This window comes from Chrysemys picta, unplaced genomic scaffold, assembly GCF_011386835.1.
Source record: "Chrysemys picta bellii isolate R12L10 unplaced genomic scaffold, ASM1138683v2 scaf15, whole genome shotgun sequence".
Classification (NCBI taxonomy): Eukaryota; Metazoa; Chordata; order Testudines; family Emydidae; genus Chrysemys; species Chrysemys picta.
Genome location: NW_027052722.1, coordinates 413,231 through 422,043, shown reverse-complemented (window position 1 = coordinate 422,043; position 8,813 = coordinate 413,231). Strand labels below are relative to the sequence as shown.

General features: G+C 48.5%; 1 long non-coding RNA gene across 1 annotated transcript; it reads left to right on the top strand.

Moving 5' to 3' along the window:
• Positions 1-6,567: 6,567 nt before the first annotated feature.
• Positions 6,568-8,525, top strand: LOC135977717 (uncharacterized). The gene is made up of 2 exons (XR_010595136.1): positions 6,568-6,705; positions 7,211-8,525. It is a non-coding gene; the product is annotated as an uncharacterized LOC135977717 (long non-coding RNA).
• Positions 8,526-8,813: the final 288 nt, after the last annotated feature.

Sequence of the window (8,813 nt, the reverse complement as noted above, 5' to 3'; positions counted from 1 at the left end):
AATTTGCAAATGAACTGGAGCTCAGCAGTTTCTCTTTGGAGTCTGGTCCTGAAGACTCCAAGTCTTATCTTGGAGTTATCTCCATACTGACTTAAAGGTGCCACAGGACCCTCTGTTGCTTTTTACAGATTCAGACTAACACGGCTACCCCTCTGATACTCTCCTCTAAAAGAACATGATGGAAACAGTAATTAACAGAAACGTATTTTTTATTAAGAACTACACAGTTAGGGGATGAAACTGGGACGGGGCTTGGGTGAGGTGCTTGGAGCGAAGGAAAGGACTTATAAAATCTTTGGGAATGAGAGCCTTCTGTTACTTGAGCAGTCTGCAGGGGTGGAGTGACTGTTTTCACGGCCCCTGCCGCCCCTCCTTCTTGGGACTTTGGGTGAGGGGGGGATGGGACTTTGGCGGGGGAGGGCGGTTAGAGAGAGAATGCAGCGGGGCTCTGTCCTCCTGTCCTGCAGAACATCTACAAGGTGCCGGAGCGTTTGCTCCCTCATTAGTCCAAGCAGCGTTTGAGTTGCCTGCTGGTCTTCCTGCCGCCACCTGTCCTCCCATTCGCTGTGTGATCGCTGGTATTGCAACATCTTCTCCCTCCATTGGGTCTGCTGTGCCGCCTCGGCTTGGGAGCAGCCCATAAGTTCTGAGAACATCTCGTCCCGTGTCCTTCTCTTTCGTCGCCTGATCTGCGCCAGCCTCTGGGAGGGGGATGCCGGGGTAGGTCGGGAGACACTCGCAGCTGTGGGATGGGAAAAAGGGAGTGAATTCATCAGAAAGATACAATTTTGCGAACAATGAATATAGTCTTTCTCTGTGAACAAGACCATGCACAGCACCTATCACATGCGCACTCAGTACAAGGTCGAATTTTCGGCCTTCCCATTGAGTGCCTGGGGTCTTGCTGTACAGATCACACAAGCGGGGCCGGACAACGGAATTCGGCTAGCAGGTGGACATGGTAAGCCGTAGACTTTTGGCTGCTTAAAGCTTAATTTATAGCAGTGCCCTCCTTTCACGTTCCAAGCAATGCTCCTAGCATTGGCCAGTTCCTGCTGCCGGCAATCCGGCCAGCGTGAACTCTGCCCCTGTCCCACCCCCCTCGCGGCTGTCCCTGGGAAAGATCCCTCCATGCTGCCCCTGTCACGCCTCCACCGCATGGCTGTAAACCGCCGGTGACAGTTATGTAAAGGAACAGGCAATCAGTCCCAATACTAACATTCCCCTAATTCAAAGCAGGTCACCATGAGTGATATCACTCTGATGACGATTTCGGAGACAGAGAAAGACCGCATGCTGCGTGAATGCCAGCAAGCACCAGGGCCGTATGCCGCCATGCTTTGCGAGGCAATGATCCCGGAGTACTTGCTGCTAGCCTGGCGCGGAAAAGTTTCCTACCATGGAGGACGCAATAAGGCCGCTCTCCCCAGGAACCTGATGCAAAGGCTTTCACAATACCTCCAGGAGACCTTCGTGGAGATGTCCCAGGAGGATTTCTGCTCTATCCCCGGACATATTGACAGAATTTTCCAGTAGCTGCACTGGCAAGGACTAGAAACTAAAGCGCGTAGGGCAAACTAATCATGAAAAACCCATTGTTAAGATACCATTCCTATTCTGTTCAAAATAAATGTTTAAAACACTTACCTACTGATGTTTCCCCTGATTCACGGTCTGGGTTACCACCTTGGGAGGGTTGGTAGGGGATCTCCGTGAGGGTGATTTCCCCTGGCTGTTGGGGAAATCAGCATTGAAAGCGCTGTCGACTGCCTCGTCCTCCACATCTCCTTCCTCATCTTCCCCGTCCGCGAACATCTCCGAGGAAGCGGCCGTCAACAATACCCCATCGTCAGAGTCCACGGACAGTGGTGTGGTAGTGGTGGCGGCCACACCTAGAATGGAATGCAGTCCCTCATAGAAACGGCATGTGTGGAGCTGGGATCCAGAGCGTCCATTTGACTCTTTGGTCTTCTGGTACCCTTGTCTCAGCTCCTTAATTTTCACGCGGCACTGTGTTGCATCCCGGCTATATCCTCTCTCCGTCATGGCTTTGGAGATCTTCTCGTAGATCTTGGCATTCCGTTTTTTTGATCGCAGCTCAGCGATCAGATCCAAGACTTCCCGATCAGTCCATGCTGGGGCCTTCTTTCTATTCTGCGATTGCATGGTCACCTCTGCTGGAGAGCTCTGCATCGTTGCCAGTGCTGCTGAGCTCGCCACGATGTCCAAACAGGAAATGAGATTCAAACTGGCCAGACAGGAAAAGGAATTCAGATTTTCCTGGGGCTTTTCCTGTGTGGCTGGTCAGAGCATCCGAGCTCGGACTGCTGTCCAGAGCGTCAACAGAGTGGTGCACTGTGGGATAGCTCCCAGAGCTATTAGCGTCGAATTACATACACACCTACCCTAATTGGACATGGCCATGTCGAATTTAGCGCTACTCCCCTCGTCGGAGAGGAGTACAGAAATCGATTTAAAGAGACCTCTATGTCGAAATAAATAGCTTTGTTGTGTGGACGGGTGCAGGGTTAATTCGAGTTAACGCTGCTAAATACAACATAACCTCCTAGTGTAGACCAGGCCTGAGGGACCCCACTTGTCATGCCCTTCCAACATGACTGTGAACTATTGATAACTATTCTCTGGGAACAGTTTTCCAACCAGTTCTGCACCCACTTTATAGTAGCACCATCTAGGCTATATTTCCCTAGTTTGTTAATGAGAAGGTCCTATGAGACATTATCAAAAGCCTTACTAAAATCAAGTTATACCACATCTACCATTTCCTCCCATACACAAGGCTTGTTACCCTATCAAAGAAAGCTATCAGGTTGGTTTTACACAATTTGTTCTTGACAAATCCAGGCTGACTGTTACTATCACCTTATTATCTTCTAGGTGTTTGCAAATTGATTGCTTCATTATTTGCCCCATTATCTTTTTGGGTACTGAAGTTAAACTGACTGGTCTGTAATTCTTCAGGTTGTGCCTAATCCCCTTTTTATAGATTGGCACTATGTTTCCCCTCTTCCAGTCCTCTCTGCCATCTTCCATGACTTTTCAAAGATATTGGTTCAGATATCTGCTCTGTCAGTTCCTTGAGTATTCTAGGATGCCTTTCATCAGGCCTTGGTGACTTGAAGATATCTAACTTGTCTAAATCATTTTAAACTTGTTCTTTCCCTACGTTAGCCTCAGATTCTACCTCAATTTCACTGGTGTTCACTGTGCTCGACGTCCAATCGCTATAAAACCTTATGGTGAAAATTGAAACAAAAAAGTCATTTAGCTCTTTCCCCATTTTCACATAGAATCATAGAATCTCAAGGTTGGAAGGGACCTCGGGAGGTCATCTAGTCCCACCCCCTGCTCAAAGCAGGACCAACCCCAACTAAATCATCCCAGCCAGGGCTTTGTCAAGCCTGACCTTAAAAACCTCTAAGGAAGGAGATTCCACCACCTCCCTAGGTAACCCATTCCAGTTCTTCACCACCCTCCTAGTGAAAAAGTTGTTCCTAATATCCACCTAAACCTCCCTCTCTGCAACTTGAGACCATTACTCCTTGTTCTGTCATCTTCTACCACTGAGAACCATGTAGGTCCATCCTCTTTGGAACCCCCTTTCAGATAGTTGAAAGCAGCTATCAAATCCCCCCTCATTCTTCTCTTCTGCAGGCTAAACAATCCCAGTTCCCTCAGCCTCTCCTTATAAGTCATGTGTTCCAGCCCCCTAATCATTTTTGTTGCCCTCCGCTGGACTCTTTCCAATTTATCCACATCCTTCTTGTAGTGTGGGGCCCAAAACTGGACACAATACTCTAAATGTGGCCTCACCAGTGCCGAATAGAAGGGAATGATCACGTCCCTCGATCTGCGGGAAATGCCCCTACTTATACAGCCCAAAATGCCATTAGCCTTCTTGGAAACAAGGGCACACTGTTGACTCATATTCAGCTTTTTGTCCACTGTAACCCCTAGGTCCTTTTCTGCAGAACTGCTGCTTAGCCAGTCAGTCCCTAGTCTGTAGCAGTGCATGGGATTCTTCCGTCTTAAGTGCAGGACTCTGCACTTGTCCTTGTTGAACCTCATCTTATTTCTTTTGGCCCAATCCTCTAATTTGGCTAGGTCCCTCTGTATCCTATCCCTACCCTCCAGCGTATCAACCTCTCCTCCCATGTTCTGTTAGGCTTGGTCTACACTACCCCCCTAATTCGAACTAAGGTACGCAACTTCAGCTACGTGAATAACGTAGCTGAAGTCGAAGTACCTTAGTTCGAACTTACCTTGGTCCACACTCAGCAGGCAGGCTCCCCTGTCGACTCCGCGGTACTCCTCTCGCCGAGCTGGAGTACCGCAGTCGACGGCGAGCACTTCCGGGTTCGACTTATCGCGTCCAGACTAGACGCGATAAGTCGAACCCAGAAGTTCGATTTCCAGCCGTCGAACTAGCGGGTAAGTGTAGCCAAGGCCTTATTGTCTTTCTTTCCTCATTGACTAATGGGCCTACCCTATCCTTGGTCTTCCTCTTGCTGCTAATGTATTTGTAGAATGTTTTGTTGTTACCCTTTATGTCTCTAGCTAGTTTGATCTCGTTTTGTACCTTGACCTTTCTGATTTTGCCCCTACATACTTGCATTATTTGTTTACAGTTATCCTTTGTAATTTGACCTAGTTTCCACTTTGTGTAGGACTCTCTTTTGATTTTTAGATCATTGAAGATCTCCTGGTTTAAGCCAGTGTGGTCTCTTGCCAACCTTCATTGCTTTCCTGTGCAGTGGGATAGTTTGCACCTGTGCGCTTGATAATGTCTCTTTGAGAACTTTCCAACTCTTCTGAACTGTTTTTCCCCTTAGACTTGCTTCCCATGGGATCTTACCTAGCAACTCCCTGAGTTTGCTAAAGTCTGTCTTCTTGAAATCCCCATTATTTTATTGTGTTGTTTTCCCTCCTACCATTCTTTAGAATCATGAATTCTGTCATTTCATGATCACTTTCACCCAAGCTGCCTTCCACTTTCAAATTCTCAACCAATTCCTCCCTATTTGTCAAAGTTAAATCTAGAACAGCCTCTCCCCTAGTAGCTTTCTCCACCTTCTGAAAGAAAAAATGTCTCCAATACATTCCAAGAACTTGTTGGATAATCTGCCCTGCTTTGTTATTTTCCCAGCAGAGGTCGTCTTCAGTAGTGTAGAGTGGCTGTAGACACATGTTCTGTAACCTTGCTCAGAGGAAGTCTAGATGATGCAGTGGTTAAAAACACCTGAACCCCATCTCCTCAATTGCTCCACCTTTGCTATCACTGGTGGAATTGCATTGCTTGCGGGGCTGGGTCCCAATTTTTCTAGTGCAGAGAAGGCGATGGTCAGGAATGTATACGGTGGTGTTGGGCAGAATTATTATCCCCCTAGAGCTGTGCTGTGTGTGGCTGAGTGTGACCCTGAAGGTGTCTGACCTGCTTTTAATGTTACACTTCTTTTGACTTACCTGAAAGTTGGTTTGGTGCTTGTGAAGTCTGGGCCTGATCCAAAGCCTGTTGAAGCCAATGGGCGTCTTTCCATTGACGTCAGATCGGCACCAAGCTGTCACCTCGAGGACCACGAGTTCAAATCCCCTCCTCAGTTGTCTCCTGCAATTAGCTTTAGGGACAAGACCAAGACTAAAACTATGGGAAATATTTACATAAATGATGGACTGTCTCAGAGGCCATCTAATGCCTGGCACCAAGAGTCAGTATAAAATGCGTAGATCTGCTGGGCCCTGCTAGGGTGTAGCCGTCCAGCTCTCTCTTTACCCTCTCAGGGGTGTCTCCAGCGGGTACCTGAGGGGGTTTGAGAAGTGCCAACACAACCTCCTCGGAGCACCCCCCTTCCTCCTACAGTTGGCCCTGAGTCGTGCCTCCCTCGCTCCTCCTCGTTTCTCCAGAACAACGGAAATTCACATGCAAGAACTTGGTTAACGTGGAGTTAAGGCTGCAGGTGCTCAGCCCTGCCCTGTGCTCCCTGTGTCCTGAGAGTGTTGAATTCCCAGAAGTCAAAGGTTGGCAAACCAGGATATGCCGAGGTAGAATGATGCTTCCCACGCAACTCGAACTCTGCCCCAGTGGGTCTGGGAATAGGAACAGGAAGTAGAACAGCACCAGGCCAAACCAAACTCACCCTTGTCTGTGTGCCCAGCACCGCCCCAAATCAGCGTTCCTCTTCATGCCATCCACACTGTTCTGTGCAGCGCCATTGATTAAGGCGGGAATTGCTGTCGATTGGCAGGGTGTGAGGGTGAAGTCTGTGGTCTGCTTGAAGGACCCATTTGGGCACAGACCGAAGGGGGCAGAGTTGAGGTTGTTTGGCCTGAGTATCCATAGCCCAGCATTTCTTAGTTTGCTAGCCTTTGACTGTTGAGTGTTCAGTGCTTCCATTCTGAAGAGACAGGAAAAGCACAAGTCAGTGCTGACCCCGTACAATGGTAACGTTTTTTGCATGTGAATAGTGGAAATCCAGGGCAGCTGCATTGTAGACTGATCTGTGCACCAACCACCTCACTGCTAGGGAAGAGTAAGGTGATGATTGTTCCCTTTGGATAAGAGTCCCCCGTATCTATTAACTACACTGAAGCCCTGCCTTGTGAGAGATGCTAATATACTCTCTCTTCTCCTCCTCCTCTGCACAGCAAGTGACCAAGGATCTAGTGGCTCTGACAGATCTGCCAAGGGTAAGTGAGGGGGGCTCTAGCCTGGGGGTTCACTGCTCTCACTGAGGCCTCTGGAGAGAGACACCTAGTCCAAATCATTGGACCCTGAGTCTCACTGGCCCGTCCCCTCTAGCAAACCAGCCCCACGGAGCAGAACAGGGGAGTTCTGGATCTCTTATTTCCCTTTTATTCACACAGGTTTGCAGCCAAATCCCCCTTGTTTTCTCTGCGATGAATTTAGATGTGAAAGACTCTAGTGAGAGGGGTTTCTCTGTGGCTGCTGATAGAGCATTGGGTGAGATTTGTAATGATAAATCCAGCTGCTTCAGAGAACAGTCTCCAGTGAACCTGCAGGAGGGACAGAGCCCAGCACCTGAGGCTCCAGGAACACAGATCTCTGACACTGGAGCTAAAAGCTTTGTCGGCGGGGTTAGAGATTTTGTCCACTAAACATGGAGCCACTAGGGTGACCATCCGTTATGGCAGGTTCCCTTTAATAGACGTTGCCTGTGTTTAACTTCTGCAGCTTAACAGAGCCTGTTGGAGTCTGTGCCACAACCTGAGGGGACCCCAGAGAGGAAGATGGATGAGCTCTGCTCTGTCTCCCTACAAGAACCAATCAACCTCTCCCAGCTTTTCTCTGGCACTTGGAGTGTCCCATGTGGGATTTCTGGCCTCATTTATCTGCTCACTGAACCACTTTTTACCTTTTAGATGTAATAGTTTTCTGTAATAATGTTTTATTTGCACAAAATAATTTCCAAAATGTGAATGGATAAAAACTCTTTTAGTAAGAGTTTAGTATTTGCTAGTATTTAGTGTGTGCACTCAATGCTCTACGCTGCGCAGTGCTGTTTGCACACTCTGTACGGTATGCTAGATACGTGAGCAGTAACTGCTTGTGTGTATATGGTGGGGGACCTATTTTATTTCTGTAGAATTTCATGATTGTAACATGGTAAATGGCCTGGTCTACTCACAGCTGGTAGCACTGTTGCTATCATCAGCGGAGGAAGTCTGCTGGACAGGAATAAGTGTCTGCATTTAGTTTATAAGTGCCTCTAATGGCCTGTTCACCATTTGTAGAGCCATAGAAATGCTGGGCTAGAAGGGACCTCAAGAGGTCACTGGCAAGACCAAGTAAACCAAGACCATCCCTTGTCACACCCCAATAGCCCTCTCCCTCAAGTCCCCTGTATGTTGCTAACGCTGGTGCAGTATTCTGGGAAGGGTTAAAGGTGTGAGTGAGTGGGGAATGGAAGGTTCCTTTGCAGGTTTCAGGAGGCCAAAGGAGGGAGAGAGAGACAAGGGAACAGGTTAACTTGACACTCCAGCTAGGCCTGAAGATAAGAGGTTGACTTCAGCCCAAGGTCACTGCACACAAGAGATTCTCTGCTACCTGCCAAGAAAGAGGGGGGCCGAGCTTCCAACCCTGCCCTGCCATAAGAAAGGAGACTCACAGAACAGAAACTGCAGGGGCTGCGAAAACGAGGGAGACAGTAAAGGTCAGCGAATGGGAGAACAGCCGTCTCCCATCCCCTGAAGCTGGAGTGTTTTGGGGAAGCTGAGGAAGCCACAGAAAACCGGTTCAGACTGGGGCAGAGAGCAAAAGCCCTCAGGAACACCTAGGGTAAAAACCCTCCCGAGAGCGGAAGCTAGTTGGAGATTTACAGCGGACCCCGGACGACCTGTGCCCAGGGAAGAACTCCCGTCCACCCTTCCCCCCGCCTTCTTCTTACATTACACCCAGACTTGGGTTGTGCGTTCCTTCCTTCCTCAGAGTGACGTGGGAAACACGCAGCACTCTCCGCTGTTATTTTCTTAATAAAACTTTAAACTTAGTTACTTGGTGTGCTCTCTTCATCTCCACCCCTAAAAATCCTGCTGCCTTAGACTGATCACCTAAGGTCTCTGGCAGCTTGGTAACATAAATCTGTCACACCCTGACAGATGTTTGTCCAGCCTGTTCTTAAAAACCTCCAATGATGGGGATTCCACATCCTCTCTAGGTAACCTATGTGACTAAGTGGGATGTTTTCCTAATGTTGCGTATGTATACTGTGTGTGCCTCAGTTTCCCCCATGTGCTGCATGTCTAACCAAGGTGGGAGGAGGGGTGTCTCTTGTTGC